Below are 22,768 nucleotides of genomic sequence, written 5' to 3'. Positions count from 1 at the left end.
GGGGGGGGGGGGGGGGGGGGGGGGGGGGGGGGGGGGGGGGGGGGGGGGGTGGGTGGGTGGGGTTCGTGGGTTAGGGTTCCCCGGTTGGGGTGGGGTTAAGGGAACCGATGGGGGGCGGCTGGGCCGGCCTGGTAGGCTTAGCCGACTGGGCCAAGAGGCCTAGTGGGGAAAGGGAGGGGCTTTTGCTTTCTTTTTCTTTTAGTTTCGATTTTTCTTTTGTTTATTACCTTTTATTGTTGTCTGTTTATACTCTAATAAACTTAGTTTTATAAAATACCACAACAGCACCTAAAATAGTGTTTCAAAACATTCCACTGCCACAATTAATTTGGCACATTAATTAATTAGCTTGCATTGTTTACTATTTTAAAAGCATTAGGATAATTGATTTAGCCCCCGTTTTATTCATTTTAGAGTATTTAAACATTTCATAAAAGTGTGGCCTCTCCACCATTATTACATAGGATTTATTTGGCCCAGCTGGAACATTTTAGTTTTAATGTTTGAAAACTCTTGATGTTCGCGTTTAATTCAAATTTGAATTTGGATAGGTTCCGAACTAACACGAGACTAGCAACTGTAATCATGGTGACATGGCATCATTACCAGAGGGTTACTGTAGCTTAATTACCCAAGCGTCACAATTCTCCTCCACTACAAGAAATCTCGTCCCGAGATTTAAGAGGGGAGTAAGGGGGAAAGATCTGGTTAAGAAATTCTAACGAGTCATCTCGGTCTTGCTTGCTCTTCTCGAAATGGTCGATCCATTACGTTGATGTTTTCATTTCTCCGCTTCAGGTCATCATGGTGAAGTCGTCCTTTTCTTCGGGAACTCCAACGTAATTACGAATAGGTAAGGGGCAGCTTGGCTACGGCAGAATGCTTATGAGGGAAACAATCTGGGGATAACCCATGAATGAACATAAGATTATCTCTCGAGTTGATCATATAAAATACATCAAGAGTAAGGTACGAAGGTACCATGAGAAGTTTCAAACCGATAGGAAATCGTTCGATGTCTGAAACAACACGCGAAAGGGGTCCAGAGCAACGAGATTGAGTATTGCGTCTGTTACCAGAATAGATCACTAGGACGGTGGTCCGTGAATTAGATACAAGGCCACACACGAGGAATAAGTTTGGAAACAGGGGCGTACTGGAGAGTCAGGTTTCGATCCTGTGGAACTGTGGGTTATGGGCCCACCATGTGGGTTAAAGTAGGAAGGGCAGTGAGGTCTTACAAGATCATGTAAGCAAGGCATGTCAGAGGATAGCCTGTCAGCTATGTCGGCAACAACATCGATACCAAGGGCGAGGGACGAAGAGAACCATTTTCCTGCTCGTTGAACGAGGCGAGCCAATAGGCAAGGTTCTCGTCCATTGGTGGCTACCGAAATGTCATCAACAATAGTAACAGGGTCTTTCTGACAGAATTGTACACCGAGGTGTTTACATAAGCAGGAGAATATTACCGCTTAGATCATATAGATCACAAGACGTGTTAAACCAACCAATGGAAAGGCAAATATGATTATTAGATTAAACAGAACAATGGAAAGGAAAATGGGTTTAAACACACATTTGAAAGGTATATCCTTCCCAAGGACAAGTAGAGCATGATATCCATGACAGGATATCATGTATAAAACTCCTTAGGTAGGGGAGAGAAATTTCATGACATTACCCATACAATAGTGTTTGGATAATTTGAGCAAGAAACATTTAGCATTGGGCTTCAAATGTTCTTGTTGAAAATCAGAGTATCACAAACATGCTTCGAGATAGCATTGACATGGTCTTCAAGCAAAGGTCGGACTTGGATATACAAACGATTCATCATCATTAACCCAAGGAGAGGATGAGGGGGGTGGCTGATGGAATCAGCGGCAATTTATCGAGATTAACAAAGATGGATCTCCACAATTATGTGAGCAAGGAGATAACATTTGTCAGATCAAATGGTATAATGATGTATGCTCGAGGAAAACATACACAATTAAACATTGGTTGAAAGGTGCACCCGAATATGGGCTGGGTTGCACGACCAACGTCGGAATGGTGATTCAATAATCAATAGTCTAAGAATGAACGGACGACCATTAACTTCAAAGCAAGAGGGTTGCTAGAAGGGCAGAATCCAAACAGCACCGCTCACTTGTTGGTACCCCGGTTGGAATCAACATGAGGACCCAAGAAAGAATGGTGATGGTGGGAAGTATCACCATACCAAGAATTCTTAAGAGGTGGTGAAATTCCCACGACATCCTTGACATAAAAGATGGTAATATTCCAAGGTAAAGAAGAACAATTGCTGGATAGCAAGGGTCTCAAGGTATATCACAAAGCACGAACAAGTTTGTGTTGGAGGGAAGGCAATAAGTGGCCGATGATAACACAACTCATCGAGGGCAAGGATGGTATTTCTCTTCATGAATCCGGTTGATATCCTGGAAGAGCTCATAATGCCGATGATGATCACGACACAATTGTCGAGATATTTCATGAAGATGTAATTGAATGGCAATGACATCAAGTCAAAGGAATGATGAAGCGAAAGGTTATTGGAACCACGAGTACGACACAAACTCAAAAATCAAGCTTGTTGTTCAAGGCGAAATGATATGACGAGAAAAATCGACGTAAGCTTAGCTCATCATCAAAAATTGTGCTCCGAGAAGAAGGACTAGGTAGCACAGTTAAAATCATCAAGACAATGATATAGCCAAACAGGCTAGGAATGGCGTGATCGGGTACAAACTCGTACTTAAAGAAGATTACTAAGAGTTGTTGAACCGTAGTGCGGACTCGGATCAGTTATCGGTGTCTTTGAGTGTTTAATAACTCAGAGCCCATGAAAAATTGTAATCAGTGAGAATGTAGTACTTGATGAAGAACTCATAAGAAGTTATGCAGTTTCAAGATAATCTCGAGATACCAGGGGGGTAATACTCGAAGACGGATCAAAGTAGAGGTTGGACCGGGGTATTGATCCACAGAAGACAAGTACTTACACTTGCATCGAAAATGGTATTTAAAGGAGAACATGGTCGGAACCATGATTGTAAAAGGGCAGACCCCAGATATAAGATGAACTTATATCAAGGGAATAATTAGTTTTAAAAGAAGCTTCGATGAGAAGATGTACATCGTGTCCATGGGCATGAACATAAAGTTCAAGGTCGACTCCCACTTCTCCAATGTATAACCTTTCATTCACTTCTCACTTTCGAGGAAGTTGTAGTGTTGAAATTTTATCTGGCAAAATACCAGGAGTGTATGACTCGTGAAAACTTTCGGGTTCACACGGTTTAGAGAAGGCATATGTTCAACCCATCAGGTTATCGTGGAAATACATACCACAAGCTTCAATAGTAGATATCACCAGCTCGAAAGCAGAGCATGGTTGGCCAAATCAGAGAATAGGATTTACCAACGACATTATGTATCAGGGAAAGAACTTCCAAAGTGATTGAATATGAGGGACGTTGTCGGGTAAAATCTAACAAAGGATCCGATGGTTCTCAAAGGATCTGCTGTAAGCATCGGTACTCAACAGAGGAAGAAACAATGCAAAGGCATTGGATTCTAGAAACAACTTACTAATCAAAGCTTAATGCAAAGAAATTTTATGATTTCCAAATCAAGGGATCAGAAGCAATCGTTCTGATTGAAAATGAATAAGTTCAATAGACTTAGAAGCACAACCGATCAAGGCATTGATTGGTTAAGAACCAGCTCATGTTTGAAATGACGTCTGAGCCGGGAAGATAATTTAAAAGGATCAACTGATGATTGCGTGCTTTCACACACATGTTGAATCGATAGGATCAAAATGATGGTGTCAAAGGATACTAATGAATATTGCTACACATATGGAAAGCATCCATATTGCAAGCAGACAAGTATTTGCCGAGCAATAGTTTGAGGAGGATACTCGGAAGATCGGGCAGTATTTCCAAGTATTTTGAAAAGCATATGAACAACTGGGGATAAGCGGATACTCAATAAGTGCGAGAATTATCCATAGGGGTATTCAGGTGACAAAGAACAGCAAGGCAATAAGCTCAAACGATTATCGAAACAACAACGAGTATTTCGGGGTATCTTGTAATAACAAGACCAACTGGGCATGCATGTAACAATAACAACTACAAGTAGTTATCCATAAGGGTTGACGGTGGAAGGGGAATTGCAAACGCGATGAAGACAAGTTCTCGGGTTAACCGCGGAGAGTATCTTCAGGGTCTTCATGTGCAGCAGACGATCCTCAGTAATAAGGGGCTCTCCGGGTGAAAGTGATAACGAGATCCTAATGTTAGATTTAGCAAAATTCATTTCACCCGAATAGAAGAGAGATCAGAGTCCCAGAGTAAAGGTCGAGGAGTAAAAGATCCTAGTACCACCCAATGGCGACGTGGGCCCATGGGCCACACAGCCATGTTAGTAAAAGTTTTTGCAATGTCTAGACTCGACTTCGGCCAAGGAGTGTGGAAGGGGGATTCCTACAGGCAGTCGGCTCTGATACCAACTTGTGACGCCCCCGATTCAATCGTACACTAATCATGCACGAAAATGTGTACGATCAAGATCAGGGACTCACGGGAAGATATCACAACACAACTCTAAAACATAAATAAGTCATGCAAGCATCATAATACAAGCCAGGGGCCTCGAGGGCTCGAATACAAGTGCTCGATCATAGACGAGTCAGCGGAAGAAACAATATCTGAGTACAGACATAAGTTAAACAAGTTTGCCTTAAGAAGGCTAGCACAAACTGTGATACAGATCGAAAGAGGCGCAGGCCTCCTGCCTAGGATCCTCCTAACTACTCTTGGTCGTCGTCAGCGGGCAGCACGTAGTAGGCACCTCCGGTGTAGTAGGAGTCGTCATCGAAGGGGGTGTCTGGCTCCTGGGCTCCAACATCTGGTTGCGACAACCAGGTAGAAGGGATAGAGGGAAAAGAAGGAGAAAGCAACCGTGAGTACTCATCCAAAGTACTCGCAAGCAAGGAGCTACACTACATATGTATGCATTGGTATCAACTGGAATAAGGCTATTATATGTGGACTGGACTGCAAAAAGCCGGAATAAGAGGGGGATAGCTAGTCCTTTCGAAGTCTACGCTTCTGGCAGCCTCCGTCTTGCATCATGTAGAAGAGAGTAGACTGAAGTCCTCCAAGTATCACCGCATAGCATAATCCTAACCGATGATCCTCCCCTCGTCGCCCTGTGAGAGAGCGATCACCGGTTGTATCTGGCACTTGGAAGGGTGTGTTTTATTAAGTATCCGGTTCTAGTTGTCATAAGGTCAAGGTACAACTCATAAGATCACGGCTATTCGAATAGATTAACTTCCCTGCAGGGGTGCACCACATAACCCAACACGCTCGATCCCATTTGGCCGGACACACTTTCCTGGGTCATGCCCGGCCTCGGAAGATCAACACGTCGCAGCCCTACCTAGGCACAATCGAGAGGCCAGCACGCCGGTCTAAACCTAAGCGCACAGGGGTCTGGGCCCATCGCCCATAGCACACCTGCATGTTGCATACGCGGCCGGAGAGCAGACCTAGCAACCTCCATTACAAAGGAAGTCATGTTACGCGGTCCAACCCGGCGCGCGCCGCTCAGTCGCTGGCGTCATGAAGTGCTTCGGCTGATACCACGACGTCGAGTGCCCATAACTGTCCCCGCGTAGATGGTTAGTGCGTATAAGCCAGTGGCCAGACTCAGATCAAATACCAAGATCTCGTTAAACGTGTTGAGTATCCGCGAACGCCCACTAGGGCCAGGCCCACCTCTCTCCTAGGTGGTCTCAACCTGCCCTGTCGCTCTGCCTCAAAGTAACAATCGGGGGCCGTCGGGAACTCAGGCCCACCTCTACCGGGATGGAGCCACCTGCCCCTTCAGCCCCCATCTCCAAACAGTATCACCAGTAATATAATAGTGTAAAGTATATTGTATATGCCCATGATCACCTCCCGAAGTGATCACGGCCCAGTAGTATAGCATGGCAGACGGACAAGAGTGTAGGGCCACTGATGGAACACTAGCATCCTATACTAAGCAGTAGGATAGCAGGTAATGGTAACAACAGTAGTAGCAAGGACAGGCTATGCATCAGGATAGGAATAACGGAAAGCAATAACATGCTACACTACTCTAATGCAAGCAGTATAGAGAAAAGAGTAGGGGATATCTGGTGATCAAAGGGGGGGGGCTTGCCTGGTTGCTCTGGCAAGTAGGAGGGGTCGTCAACACCGTAGTCGAACTGGGCAGCAGCAGCGTCGGTCTCGGTGTCTAGAGGAAGAAGAGGGGGGGAAGAAACAATGAATATAATGCAAACAGATGCATAACGATGCATGACAAGACAAGTAACTGTTCTAGGGGTGCCCTAACACGGTATTAGGTGATACCGGTGAAGGGGGATAACATCCGGGAAAGTATCCCCGGTGTTTCGCGTTTTCAGACAGACGAACCGGAGGGGGAAAGTTGCGTTTTCGCTATGCTAGGGATGCGTGGCGGATGAACGGGCTGCGTATTCGAATTCGTCTCGTCGTTCTGAGCAACTTTCATGTACAAAGTTTTTCCATCTGAGTTACGGGTTATTTTATATGAATTTTCAAAGTTTAAAACAATTTCTGTAATTATTTTAAACACTAAAATAGAGTTCTTGCATCAGCATGATGTCATCATGACATCGGTAGGGTCAACAGTCAACTCTAACCGGGTTGACTGGTCAAAGGGGCAGCAGGGCCCAATCGTCATTGTCTATTTAATTAGTTAACAGTTAATTAGCTAACTAATCAGACTAATTAAGTTAGGTTAAGTAATAGGATTCATTAAATTAATTAATTACTAATTAATTATTTAAGTAATTATTTTTTTAATTATATATTTTTTTTAAAAGGGGCGTGGGGCCCCACTGTCATAGGCAGGGAGGGTTCTTAGCGGGTTTGTGCGTTGCGGGCGACGGGTTATGGGCGCGGACGCCCATGAAGGCCGGACCTAGGCACGGACGGCACCAGGGCGGCTCGGGCTCCGGCGGGGCTGCCGCAGTCGGCCGGAAACGGACTGGGACGGTGGCCAGCAAGGACGCTGCAGGCGAGCGGGGTGGGGAGGAGTTGGAAGAGCGGGCGACGGCAAGAGGCAGCGTCGCAGCAGCGAGCGGGGCGCGGGCGGAGCGACGTAGGCGAGCAGAGGGCAGCGGCGGGCGGGACAGCAGCGACGGGGCGAGGCCGCAAGGAAGCTCCGGGGAGGGGGTATGGCGCGCGGGGCGGCCAGATACGATGCAGCAGCGGTAGTTGGACGGAGGAAGAGACGGGCGCGTGCGGGGCACGGGCCCAACGCGGTGAACGCGTGCGTTGGCTTGTCTAGGGAATGACGTGCACGGCGAAGGAGGTGGACGCGGTGGCCATGGGCAGCGGCAGGATCGGGCGGGCACGGCGTTGAGCGCGTGGGCGTGCGCGATAGGGCGGAGGAGCGAGGCGAGGCACGCGCGAGCTCGGTTGCGGGTCGGCACCAGCGGACGCGGTGAGCGCGCACCGCGCCGGAGCGGGGCGGGCGAAGAGGCAAGGAGGAGAGGGCGGCGGCTCACGGCGGGTGGAGGGCCGTGGCAACGGGGGTTGAGGAGGAGTTGGGGACGACGGCGCCCGCGAGGAGGAAGGTCGGCGAGGCGGCGTTCCGGGCGGCGTCGTCCTGGCGCGAGGCGACGGTTGGCGCAGTTCGAATCGGCGACGGGGTCGGGGCGTCGTACCCCGATCCAAATCCAGGGGGGGGGGGGGGGGGGGGGGGGGGGGGGGGGGGGGGGGGGTGGGTGGGGTTCGTGGGTTGGGGTTCCCCGGTCGGGGTGGGGTTAAGGGAACCGATGGGGGGGCGGCTGGGCCGGCCTAGTAGGCTTAGCCGACTGGGCCAAGAGGCCTAGTGGGGAAAGGGAGGGGCTTTTGCTTTCTTTTTCTTTTAGTTTCGATTTTTCTTTTGTTTATTACCTTTTATTGTTGTCTGTTTATACTCTAATAAACTTAGTTTTATAAAATACCACAACAGCACCTAAAATAGTGTTTCAAAACATTCCACTGCCACAATTAATTTGGCACATTAATTAATTAGCTTGCATTGTTTACTATTTTAAAAGCATTAGGATAATTGATTTAGCCCCCGTTTATTCATTTTAGAGTATTTAAACATTTCATAAAAGTGTGGCCTCTCCACCATTATTACATAGGATTTATTTGGCCCAGCTAGAACATTTTAGTTTTAATGTTTGAAAACTCTTGATGTTCACATTTAATTCAAATTTGAATTTGGATCGGTTCCGAACTAACACGAGACTAGCAACAGTAATCATGGTGACATGGCATCATTACCAGAGGGTTACTGTAGCTTAATTACCCAGGCGTCACAAGTGCACATGATGGAAGAAACCAACTGTGTGCAATAATGTCGAAGATCGCAGTCGAGTTAGCTATACAGATTGTGTGTTGTAAGATCGACAAGGTAAACTGGTTCGAGAATGGTTAATAAAATCTAATAGCATTGCATATTAAGGTCAAAATAGTGTTAGCAATATACGAGTCTCATACGATGCCATTTCAACGATTGTACCATAAAAGCTCGAAATGTTACAAGGTTCACATTCCATAGTTATATGGCTCAAATTCGAAGATTACAAGGTTCCAATTGATATTAGAAATTAAATTCAGCTCATCAGCTGCAAACGCTCGCGCTGATCTGCTGAACATGGATATAAGAGAGGTTCAAACTAATATCACTGCTTCTAAGTCTGGCTTCAAAACCTCACAATTTTTGCAAAGGGGCAGCCACTGAGAAGTCATGTATGGGGTTGACATGATGACTTCCGATTACTCTGTCATCTGAAGTTCCAAAATGAAATTCAGCATTTTTGGAGCCTACTCCATTCTGCCCCAGGCGACGGAGCTGATGAACAAACCATTCATTTTTGCAAAATAAATGTAGGGCAAACATTATTTCCTTCAGCAACCTTGCTCTGAGAACAAAGAACCTGGCAAATATAATCTCCGGTAAGGTCCCTCGGTAGGAGTTCAATAATTTCTGAGAGATGCAGATCTAGGCATTCGATGTGATTGTTATATTGTATCACATTATCCACCACTGGGCCTAATCTTATCTGCAAAAGAAGAAAATGTGTTAGTGCCTACATGCAGTTTTGAACATTACTACAGGCCTATTTGGTTTGCAGGATTTATAAAATGCACTAACATGCCATCTTCGATCTGACATGATTAACATGGGCATTTGATTACATTCTAGAAAAATGTAGCCTTCTTCACAAGAGATTGGAGTGGATGAAGAGTTCCCTAAGAAAACTTGAACTCCCTTATGGTTAACATTTAACAGGAAAGGAACATCACCTCGATATATAGCTTCTCCAGGCGTAGAAAGCATCTCAGGAAACTGACAACTTGCTCTAGGTTGGGGCCGATAGATTATAGTGTCAAAACCTTCACTGTGCGCAGTTTCGGGGTCAAGCCTATCGGAATCATTTTCTGAATGACAAACGAACAAACATCTTCAAAATTAGAAATAATGTTAATTTGTAGAAGGAGAGGTAGAAGGCGGTTGTTGTACCTGAACGGGTGTGGATCCAATAACAAGTTCGGAGTATTTCTGAGACGAGTCGCCTGCCACTGTCAATTTTGGCGCAGAAATGACATTGATTCTTGTTGGACCTTCTTGATCAACTAGAAGTAATGTCTCAAGTGCAGGTGTGTCCTCAATGAACATACCATGGTACACATCTTGTGATGGCTTCCTGCCGCACCTGCAACACACATAAATAGTCCAGAGAGTCATGGAGGTGATGTGGAAGGTACTCAACCCGTTGATCGCCTGAAGACAATGGTACTCGAGTGCAATACAACCATGGAGCAAGCGCTTCATGTCACCGTTTGAGAGGCAGACAGCGACGAGCTCGAGGTGCTTCAGTCATGGTAGAATAAGAGCGGGCGTGTCATTAAGGGGGGGATGGCAGTTCGTGAACTTGGCGACACGCAGCGTGGGCGCTAGGCTGAGTGCGGACATTGGTAGCAACAACGGATGCCCATCATCAAAAGTGAGCTCCTCGAGCTGATCTAGGGCAGGGGATTGGAACTAGTCATCAAGCTTGGCTCCGTCCTTGCCGTTGGAACGGAACTTGCCCATTCTAAGGCCTTTGGTTGGGCCAAGGTGACTACCGAGGATCTTGGAGAACGCATCCAAGCTTTTGTGATTGCCATGGCAGAGTTCGTGGGTGTCGATGAGTTCGAGAGGGCTGGAGTTCCATAGGGGGCGCCACCGCCGGGAAAGGACGGTTGTCCGTGCCCCATATTTGATTGGGAGGAGGGAGATTATGACTCTCAACATATCATCGGGGAGGCTACTGATGAAGTCTAGGTCTGCTGGAGTCGCTTGCGGTTCTAGCTCTCCCCACCTCCACTTGTTGGCAGCCCCGTTCATCACCTCTGGAGTCTCCTTGTCAGGGGCGCTTTCTGATAGAAATGGGAGTACAGGGAATATTTACTTAAAACAGGGCAATATAAAAGTGTATTGGTTACTAGAAGTTATTAGGTAGGAATGTAGTAAGAAAAGGGAATAACAATTGGTTGCTTAAATACTACAGAATTCATTTGACATTGTTGGGTAAGTCAACATGCAGATAGTTGAAAAGAAAGCTTACTTTGAACAAAGTCTGGATGGATCATTTTGTCGGGGAAGTTAGCATATACCTCATGACCAGGCCCTTTTATGTGCAGTGCAATTTTAGTGCGAGGTTTCAGTACATAAAACATTGCAATTTCTTTCCAAAAGCCAGTGCCAAAATAGGAGTCACCACGTTCATCAAGTCTTACAGTAGCAATGATTGTAAATCCATGGTTTGTGTGCAGTATGACATCCGTGGAGCCTTCATCTATGTAAAGGGAAAACTGTGCACTACATAATCTGTTGCACAGCAAGGGATGTTCTGCAGAAAATGGTAGGATTGTTAAAGAAAATATGGTAACATGCATATGTGGGCCCAAATTGAAATAACTGTACAACAGTAGAAATCGAAGGATAGAAATGTATAATTAAAAAGGGGTAAACATGACGTCATGGAAATATGAGAGTAATCGAAAGAACAATACATCATGAATTTGCCTAATATAGAAAGAAGAAGGAAAAATCCCCTTTGACGTATATGGTGCATGTGGTACCTTTTATCCAAATGTAGCAATATTTAGAATATGTTCAGGAAAGTAGGCCATGCCAACCGATTTAGGGTGAGATTGAACATACAGCGCATCCTCAAGTTATCTGGTATGGTGAGATGGAATCTCTGGTGGAGGTCGCAAAGTCCTGATGTGTCGGCGCACTGTACATTCTATGAATGAAGAAAACCCTCAAATAAGCTCGAATAAAAATGAATTCACGGCGATTTCCGCCAGGTGATTAAAGGACGCAGATGAACTGGGATAAGAGATGAGATAATATCTCGTTAAATTAGTTACCTTGTCGTCCATGAGAAAGAACCCTCAGTATGGCTGATTCCCCAACCAAGCGGAGCTGGGTCTACCGCGAGCAGCATCGAGAAAGTCGATGGCGATCGGTGGCCGCAAGCGGAAGTGGCGAAATGCGGTGGGCTTTGCCGGCAGCCTGGCGGCGGAGGAAGGCGTCGAGCTAAGTGTTTACCGCCGCGATAGGAGGTGTCATGTCATAGACGTGGAGGATCTTGTGCAGGTGTGAACGAGGAATGTACCGGAGGGGCCGAGGGGGTGGCGGGCGGGGTGAGGGTTTTTGTGACGTGGGGATGGTGAGGGTTTTCTTTTTTAAATTGGTTGGTGAGGGTTTTCTATCCCACAAAGAATTTTGGGGGCGACGGTTTGCTTGAGTGAACCGTGTGTGATTTACGCAACAGGCAAAATGAAAGACATTGCACACGGTTCCAATTTTGGGAACCGTGTGTGATTGACGTACTACCTCCGTCCTGGTTTATTGGTCCCCTTTGTAATATTTACCAAATTTTGACCAAATATTTAACATAGTCAGACATAGATAATAAGCGTACACGTACATAAGCATAGTTCAACCATAAGTACATAGTTCAACCGCATTAAGCATATATACTCAAGCGTACATAGTTCGATCCATCCAACATCTCATCTCACGTGCGGCCGGCGCAATCCTGAAGCTTCTCCAGGTACTTGGCATATGCATCGTGCGCCACGCTGTGAGAATACTTCTGCTTGAAGGAGCCAACGACCCGTCCTCTTGCATGCGCTAGAACACTTAGATACGCGTCATGAAGCTTCTGGTTGCAAAATGGGCATCCATAGCCGCCGTTCTAGGTCCTAATATGCCTGTTATGCATTCCCGCATAAAGCTCCCTCAGGATTTGCCTGTTGTACCTCCTCTGGACATCTTCATCTTCGCTGTCCACATCGTCAGATAGCACCTATACAAATAGTAAAACAAATTTGGCATCAAATCAATGATTACATGTCATGAAGTAGGATTAGGAATTTATGGCTATTTATTTATACATATGCATATATTATGGTTCGATTTTTAAGCACAGTCATCTATGTATAGACCAATCTAGAAGAAAATAATGGCAGAAATATATGTAGGTCTTTCAAAATCAATTGTCAAGACCTGGCTAGGAATTATTAGCACGAACACTAACCCTAGTCGGATTACTAGTAGAAATAATTTGCATAGATGAAACAACTAATCACTTATCACCTGTACCATTCAAACAATCAATACAGTACACGGATCTAACGGAACTTACTCAGATTTCATGGATTGGGAGAACATAACCATAGGATTTCTATTCCAAAAAGGGGGAGGCAGGAGTAACTAGAGAAACCCTATGATCTAGTTGACACATAAATGGGTATATATGACTAACCAGCTGTCTGTCGTCGTCGAAGTCGTCACTGGAGTGGTCGTCAGAGTCGTCGCCGGAGTCGTCGTCGGAGTCGTCGCCGGAGTCGTCGTTCGAGTCAGTGTGGAACTCCGCCTCCGGCTGTGGAAGCTCGACGCCATCGACGACATCAGGGTGCAGCGATAACTCGCTGGCGGTGACGGCAGCCTTTGTCTCCATCTCCATGCTGTGCTCCGGTGCTTTAGCAGCCCCGGCGTTGCCACTCCCTTCGATGGGGCGCTTCGGCGGCATCCTCATACACTGACGGCTTTGAGGACTGAGAGCGGTCTCGAGGAAGCAAGCGGATTGGAGAGACAGGAATGTGTGTGTGTGTAGCGAGGATGGGGGGTGCGGCCGCTCGAGCGCACCATTAATATGGAGTAGTAGGAGTTGTGGGAGAGAGGCGGGCAGCGGCCAAACCGATGGCTCGCATCCCGGTGAGCCTGCACAATGGACTACTGGTATGCCTACCAAAGTTTCACATAGTTACTCGCACGCCTCCCGATGACACTACGGAGCGAGCACACCTCCATCAATTCACACACCTACACGCGCGCTTTCCCGTCTGCATGCATGGCCGACGTGTCCTGTCAACTCACGCCTGCTCGCACGACACACGGGTCGCGCGGCGGCACGTATATTGTTTTTCTATTTGGATGATTAATGATGCTTCTTTATTGCTTAACCGAAGCATGGCACATATCCATTGTTGGTCTAACGCTCACGGTTTGAATAAATAATCCGTTTGGGATATTGGTTCCCAATTATTATAATCTCCCGTTTGTAATTAGATAAGATTACATCAAAACTGGTCTCAAGTTTGACAAGAAAAGTACAATGCCACTTTGTATTGGTGTCCATATGACAACACGGTAAGTTTCATGAACTTGAAATAAGTTTTGGATGTACTAGAATTTAAAAATCAAGATTCTCAATGTTTGAAATTTGTTGCACGGGGAGTAAACATGCACTAAGTGAGAACACATGTGTTTTTGCAATCCATTTAGGTGCACTGTCATGTGTGCATGTAGCTCAAATTTTATTTTTGCACATTACACCCGTAGAAAATCAATCAATCAATGTACTAAAACATCTTAATGATCTCTGTGATATTTTTGAAATTAAAACGTCCCTCCTTTGGTAACATATATGTTCACCATAGGATAATTAATTTAACATGCATCGTGGTTGCGATGGATTCACGGTGTGTGTGTGGGTGTGTGCGTCTGGGGGTGGCGGGTGGCTCGCAGTACACTACGAGTTGTGCGCCACCGTGTGGGTTGGCCATTTTGTTAGGCAGGCTGGTGCCACATCAGAGTCATGAAATCGTTATTTAAAACATTACACAACCCTTTAATACATAAATGTTTTGGCCACATGCAGTCGATGGTTGTCCTACATGACACTCGATACTCACGTGTGACGCTTTCTGTGGGCCCACGAGTTCATCGTCCATCACTTTGACAAACAGCGAGCAATGAGGTTAATTTGCCCAGCAAGGTAGAAACTTTTTTGTTTGTGTTATGGTGGTATATAGTACGCGTCGAAGAGGTGGGAGGGGACTAGCATATATACTATATGTACGCATGCATGAACAAGTACACCTCACTCACTGTCGGGACTTTTTGGTTTCCGAGGCACGTATCACATCAAAATGGTGAAATTGGCTATTCAAACATCACACAACACCTTTTTGGGCCACATGCATATCCTAGCTAGGACACGCACGTGTGACGCTTCCATCTGTGGGCGCCATCATCGATGCATGCATGCATCACTTTGACCTACATCGGGAGAGGTTAATTAAATTCACCATCGATGAGGATTCTTTTGGTTTGTACATATATTACGGCAGGAGCATATAGTATGTGGTGAAGAGGGGGGAAGGGGACCATCATATGTGGTACACTTGATGAACCTCGCTCTGTGTGGGTGCATGGTTTACAGTTTTTGAGGCATGTGGCACATCAAAGTTGTGCATTTTGGGTATTCAACATATATATATATGTTTGGCCCATATGCAAAGCGGTGGTGGTTGTCCTCTCGCACCCACTTAAGAGGTTATCAGCAATATCAATGCTTTCCATTTGTGGGCCCGCTTGGTCCATCACTACTTTTTGCCTGATAACAAGAGAGGTTAATTTTACTTGGGAGGGGATTATTATTTTTTCTCTGGGATGACATGCATGATATAGTTCGAGCACACACACACATGCATGTGTACGCATGAATCCCTCCCATCGAGTCGAAGTGGCTAGTACAACGACACATCATGAACCGATCTCACCCTGTGTGGGGAGCTAGTGTATGATTTTTGACGCACGCGCCACATCAATGTTGTGTATTCAAACATGCATGCACGCATCACCTCCATACATATGCATGTAGTGTACACTCCCTCGCGTGGTTATCGGCGACACGCCTATATATTCGTGGTTATCGGCGACACGCCTATATATTCGTGGGCCCGCATGGACATCCATGATCACCTTGACCAACAACAAGATAGGTTACCAGGGCGGATTCTTCATTTGGTTCATGTTATTGTAGTATAGGTCATGGTGAGATTCAGACCTTAAGTTTGAGCGCATATACTATGCACGCATGCATGAATCCCCATCGTTGGCTTGAAGCGTGGTGTAACATACATATGCATCGTCAACCTAACCCTCACTCAGTGTGGGGATTTCTAGTTTGAAATCACGGTGCCACATCAAAGTTGTTCCATTGTTACTCAAAAACACACCTCTCCATACAACAAGAGAGAGGTTGTACAACCAAGGTGGATTATTCTTGGTCCGTTTTACAATCCATCTAGGTGAGATATGCCTCTCTGGCCCACCGACTGAAAGTGTGTGTGTGGGGGGTTGCTACTTCGCACTTTGCTAGGTGAACCTCGGTTGGGGGGGCATGCATTCATAGCTTAGGATTCCCTTCGTGGTGACACGAGGGGTGGGGGCGGGGGGCTGCTAGCTACTTCGCACTTTGCTAGGGTGAACCTAGGTTGGGGGGCATGCATTCATAGCTTAGGATTCCCTTCGTGCCGACACGAGGGAGGGGGCTGCTAGCTACTTCGCACTTTGCTAGGGTGAACCTCGGTTGGGGGGCATGCATTCATAGCTTAGGATTCCCTTCGTGCCGACACGAGGGAGGGAGGGCTTCTAGATACTTCGCACTTTGCTAGGTGAACCTCGGTTGGGGGGCATGCATTCATAGCTTAGGATCCCCTTCATGCCGACACGAGGGAGGGGGCTGCTAGCTACGTCACACTTTCCTAGGGTGAACCTTGGTTGGGGGGCATGCATTCATAGCTTAGGATTTCCTTCGTGCCGACACGAGGGGGGCTGCTAGCTACTTTGCATTTTGCTAGGGTGAACCTCGGTTGGGGGGCATGCATTCATAGCGTAGGATTCCCTTCGTGCTGACACGAGGGAGGGGGTGAGGGAGTCCTGGATTAGGGGGTGTCCAGATAGCCAGACTATAACCTTTGGCCGGACTCTTGGACTATGAAGATACAAGATTGAAGACTTCGTCCCATGTCCGGATGGGACTTTCCTTGGCATGGAAGGCAAGCTTGGCAATATGGATATGTAGATCTCCTCCCATTGTAACCAACTCTGTGTAACCCTAGCCCTCTCTTGTGTCTATATAAACCGGACGGTTTTAGTCCATAGGACGAACAATAACCATACCATAGGCTAGCTTCTAGGGTTTAGCCTCTCCGATCTCGTGGTAGATCTACTCTTGTACTACCCATATCATCAATATTAATCAAGCAGGACGTAGGGTTTTACCTCCATCAAGAGGGCCCGAACCTGGGTAAAACATTGTGTCCCCTGCCTCCTGTTACCATCCAGCCTAGACGCACAGTTCGGGACCCCCTACCCGAGATCCCCCGGTTTTGACACCGACATTGGTGCTTTCATTGAGAGTTCCTCTGTGTCATCGCCAGAAGGAAGGATGTCTTGTCTCGTCTTTAAAGACGGTACTACTGCCGAGGGAGCTTTGGCTGTCGGCCAAACTCTCCGGCTAGGCGGTTTCATCATGACCGCCTATTCGGCCGCCGCACCGACGATGACTTCTCGGGTCATCGAAAACAGCCTCCACATAAAATCGGCACTCGCCGATCAGATGGATCCAATAGAGCTCGCCTCCTTAAACGAGATCTAAGATCACATCGCCGCCCTGGGAGTAGCTATGGACAATGATCGGATTGGGCTTAAACCCGATCAAAGGGAGATTAACTCTCCGCCGGTCACCCATCATATTGCAGTGGTGGAGGAACAATGCGGTGACCTTTCCTCCATCTTGAGGACCAACTATGTCCGGATTCCCGAGCTATCTGAGCCGGACGCCCGTTCGCGGGAGGACAACACCCAATCCCTGAACTTAGAGTCAGGCAGCGGGCCAGGGTTATCGGGTCACACCCCGGAACCGGAACTTTCAAAATTGTAAATTCCTCAGCCCATGGATCCCAGATCAGGTGAGGGTTCGGATTCAATTCCACCCACACACCCAAACATAAGCGATCTTTCCCACATCAGACAAGAGCCCTAGGAAATAGTACATCACTACTGGGCCAGATTCCTCCTTGCGATGAACAAGGTTAAGGACTGTCGCGAGGAAGACGCAATCTTATTTTTCCGCAATAATTGCACGGACAAGGGAATCCTTAATGCCATAAATAGCCGTGAGATAACACGCTTCGATGACTTGGCGTCCATAGTACGAAAGTACTGTGCGATGGAAAGTGCATGGAAAACTGAAACATACTTTTGGGATAATCCGGCCCTAAACACAAACCCAGTCCGAAATAAAAGGGTGCATTATCACAATACACCCGGGTTAACTACCAAAAGGCAAACGCCCTCTACGGGGCAAGGAACCGTACTGGAGGGATGGCTCGACGGACCCTGCAAAATTCATAGTACAGCGGATGCAATACCGACGCACAGCCTTAGAGCATGTTGGATACTCCGGCAGGTGGCCAAAAGTGGTGAGGATCTACTCCTCCCAAATACCACAGAGCACCATCCTGTGGACAACAATACAATGTTAACGGTCTTTGAGACCTTCGCGTCAAATAATAGACGCAAGAGAACACTCCGCAGCATGGCTGAAATCTGCCACGTAGCAGCAATAAATCCTTGGAGTGACACGGCTATTACCTTCAATGCCACTGACGAACCTAAATTCCGAACAGCCCGAGCACCAGCGCACTGGTCCTCAGTCCAATCATGGACGGCTTTCGACTCACCAAGGTACTCATGGACAGCGGCAGCGGATTAAACCTCATCTATGAGGAAACTCTTCAAAAGATGGAAATAGACTGGAGCCGCATTGAGCAAAGTAGCACAACCTTTAGAGGAATCATCCCCAGTCGGGAAGCACGCTGTGCTAGGAAAATCACACTAGATGTGGTATTTGGCACGCCGGATAATTACAGGTCTGAAGAAATTACATTCCAAGTGGCCCCGTTCAGCAGTGGTTATCACGCTCTTTTAGGACGGGAGGCATTCACAATCTTCCAAGCCGTACCACATTACGGGTACATGAAGCTCAAAATGCCCAGGCCTAACGGAATCATCACTCTTGCCAGTGATCTGGACACAGCACTCCGCGCCGAAAACAAAACAGCCGCATTGGCCCTCGAGGCATTATCCAAAGCCCTCTCGGCCGAGGAATTAACTACACTACGCTCCATAGTGGACAGGGACAACGTGATACTAGACAAGAGATCCAGGTCCACCTCTTTTAAACCAGCGGATGAAATAGTCAAATTCCAAGTCCACCCAACAGACCCTACAAAAACAGCCTCCATCGGGGCATAGCTAAGCCCCGCTGTGGATGCCGCACTACGGGAGTTCCTGCGCGAGAACTGGGACATATTCGCCTGGCATCCCTCAAACATGCCAGGAATCCCACGCAGGCTGGCCGAGCATAGCCTCAATATCCTAAAGGGATTCAAGGCGGTCAAGCAAGCTCTTCGGCGTTTCTCTGAACTTAAGACACATGCCATGGGAGAGGAACTAGCCAAGTTATTGGAGGCCGGATTCATCAAAGAAATAAAACACCCGGACTGGCTAGCAAACCTGGTGATGGTACCAAAGAAGGACAAATCCTGGCGCCTTTGTGTCGACTTCAAAGACCTCAATAAAGCTTGCCCAAAGGATCCCTTCCCCCTCCCACGCATTGATCAAATCATTGATGCTACCGCAGGACACGAGTCATTGTGTTTCCTCGACGCATACTCCGGTTACCACCAAATCAAGATGGCAGAGTCCGACCAAGCCGCAACGGCATTCATCACGCCATACGGTCCCTTCTGTTTTAACACAATGCCTTTTGAGCTCAAAAACGCCGGCGCAACATATCAGTGCATGATTCAGACATGTCTGGAGAAACAAATCGGCAAAACAGTAGAGGCATACGTAGACGATGTGGTCGTCAAAACCAAACACGTCGACTCTTTGATAGACGACTTGAGGCTCACATTCAACAACCTCCGAACATATGACATCAAGCTCAATCCGGAAAAATGCGTTTTCGGCGTACCAGCCGGAAAGCTCCTGGGATTTATTGTCTCCAGTAGAGGTATTCAAGCTAATCCGGCCAAAATCCGAGCGTTGTCACAGTTGGCTACCCCAACAGACCTCAAACAAATCCAGAAGCTAACTGGATGCGTGGCGGCTCTAAGCCGCTTTATCTCCCGCTTGGGAGAAAAGGCTTTACCCCTTTATTGCCTCCTTCGGCACACCGAACACTTCGAGTGGACGGACGCGGCCATAGCCGGATTGGAAGAAATAAAGGCCATTCTGGCAACCAACCCGATCCTGGCCGCACCAAACATCGGCGAACTAATGATGTTGTATATTGCGGCAATTCATCAAGTTGTAAGCGCGGTGCTCGTTGTCGAACGGGAAGCGGACGGACACAAATTCCCTCTTCAAAAGCCTGTATACTATGTATCCACTGTCCTCACTCCATGCAAATCACGGTACCCGCATTACCAAAAAATAGCATATGCGGTATTCATGGCATCACGGAAACTGCGAGACTACTTTCAAGAGTGTTTGATTACAGTAGCCTCGGAAGTGCCACTTAATGATATTATCAACAACCGCGACGTTGTGGGCCGGATTGCCAAATGGGCCATTGAGCTCCTCCCATTCGACATAACATACAAACCTCGCCGAGCCATTAAATTGCAAGTACTGGCCGACTTCGTCGCCGAATGGACGGAGGCCGAACTCCCAAAAGAGTACGGTGCATACTCCAATTGGATCATGCACCTCGACGGTTCTAAAATGCTGGCCGGTCTAGGGGCTGGCGTCGTCCTAACGTCCCCAACCGGAGATACCGTTCGGTACATACTGCATATATTGTATACAGATTCCAACAATGCAGCCGAATACGAAGCTCTGTTGCATGGTCTTCGGATGGCAGTCTCCATGGGCATTCAACGCCTGGAGGTGCGTGGGGATTCAAACCTCGCAATATCCCAAATAAAGGGAGATTTTGACGCCAAGGATCCGAAAATGGCGGCCTATCGAAATGCCGTCCTCAAAATGTGAGCTCGGTTCGAGGGACTCGAATTTCACCATGTGGCTCGGGAAAACAATCAGGCGGCGGATATCCTTGCCCGCATCGGCGCGAAACACGACGCGGTCCCTCCCAACATATTTCTGGAAAGGCTCTTCAAGCCATCCGTATCATGGGAAGGGGACACCGGTAACAACAGTTCGGACCCGGCCAAAATACCCGATACCGAACTCTCTGACACAATCGGAGGCTCTGCCACCGAAATAACACCTTCAACCCACGAAATAATGGCCATTATTGCCCCGTGGACAGAACCATTCCTGGCCTACCTAACTAGACAAGAACTTCCGGAGGACCAAAATGAGGCACGCTGCATAGTGCGGCGATCCAAGGCCTACAGGGTCCATGAGGGAGAATTATACAAGAAAGGCACTACCGGAGTCCTTCAAAGGTGCATCTCCAAAGAGGAAGGGCGGAATCTTTTGGCAGAAATTCACGCCGGACTCGGCGGTCATCATGCCGTAGCCCGGGCTCTTGTAAGCAAGGCCTTCCATATAGGATTCTATTGGCCAACGGCCCGGGCAGATGCACAAGACTTGGTCCAACGTTGCGCCGGTTGCCAGCTCTTTGCAAATCAAAGACACATGCCACCCACCGCCCTCCAAACAATCCCCATTACATGGCCCTTCGCGGTCTGGGGGCTTGACATGGTTGGACCCCTTAAAGGGGGAACCCACAAGAAAAAATACTTATTGGTCATGGTGGATAAATTCACCAAATGGATAGAGGCTAAACCGGTTAAAACAGCCGAATCCGGACCGGTGATAGTTTTCATATCCGGGGTTGTACACTGTTACGACGTCCCCCACAGCATCATCATTGATAACGACACGAACTTCACGGCCGATGAGGTAAAACTCTGGTGCAGCAAAATGGGCATCAAGCTCGATTATGCTTCAGTCTATCACCCACAAACCAACGGTCAAGTCGAACGAGCAAACGGTCTTATAATGAGCAGCATTAAACCCAGAATAGTGTGTTCCTTAACGAAGACTGACGCGCACTGGGTAGAGGAGCTCGACTCCGTACTCTGGGGGCTGCGGACCATGCCAAATCGTAGTACCGGATATACACAGTTTTTTATGGTGTACGGCACAGAGGCAGTCTTGCCCTGTGACATAATTCATGACTCACCTCGAGTGCGCATGTACGAAGAAGGAGAATCCAAGCTCGATCGGCAGGACAGTCTGGACACCTTGGAGGAAGAGCGTGACGTAGCCAAAGCCCGTTCCGCATTTTACCAGCAACAGGCTCGCAGATACCAAAGCAGAGAAGTACGGGCCAAAACTTATAACGTTGGCGAACTAGTTCTACGCCTGCCGGATAAGAAAAAGAACAAGCTCGAGCCCAAATGGGAAGGTCCCTTCATTATCGACCAAGTTCTGACTGGTGGAGCGTACCGACTGCGGGATGCATCGACTAGTCGACTCGAGCCGAACCCATGGAACGCAGCCAGGCTCAGAAGATTCTACGCCAGCACCGGACTCTATGTTAGTCCCCTCCCTTTGTCCATTTTCTGCATATGCATCATCTGTCTTGTTTCCCTTTCTTTCTTTTTCTTATTATTTCTCTAGGCCTTCAAGGGTCACCTTGTGCCTCACTTGTACATTACAGATGCGCTAGCTGCACTCTCCATACCTGGGGGCTTCTTTCACAGAAGCTTAAATTATTTACCTGGGCCTCACACCCAACACATGTGTTATACTTTCGCATGTACCTTTTTTCACCATTATATGCATTGATATGACTTAAGTTTTGGCCAAGCTGGGTTGCCTGGCTCTTGTATTTATGCCCTACGTTCCCGTTAATTCGGCTAGGGCATAAGGGGAGCACCTTTGCGATTGTTACTGCCGGATCAGCCGGATATGTACCTCGGACTGGGTGAAACCGATAGCTAGCGTTCTTAAGGGAATATTCGGTCGGTGAACAAAAGATGACTTTTACTTATTATCCATATCTGCCCCCAGATGCTTTTTTTGCATTTCTTATCACAGTCCGGACATGCACTTTAGGGCATGCTTACCCAGGGAAAGGAACCCTTAACAGAACTATTCTCCCTGGAAGATGTTTCTTACTACCCATGTAATATAACATAACTAGTTGGGCACTTGTCTGATAAAGCACTAATGACCCCTACGCCTGGTCTCCACGCATACCCCGGTTCTTATATAACTGAGCGGGTATTCGGATTCACTCCGGACTATCGGGCCCGGAGGTTGAAGCGAAAAGGTCCGCAAC

This window comes from Triticum urartu, chromosome 3, assembly GCF_003073215.2.
Source record: "Triticum urartu cultivar G1812 chromosome 3, Tu2.1, whole genome shotgun sequence".
NCBI classification, from domain to species: domain Eukaryota; kingdom Viridiplantae; phylum Streptophyta; class Magnoliopsida; order Poales; family Poaceae; genus Triticum; species Triticum urartu.
The sequence above is the reverse complement of the archived record's forward strand: the minus strand, read 5'-3'. Positions refer to the sequence as shown.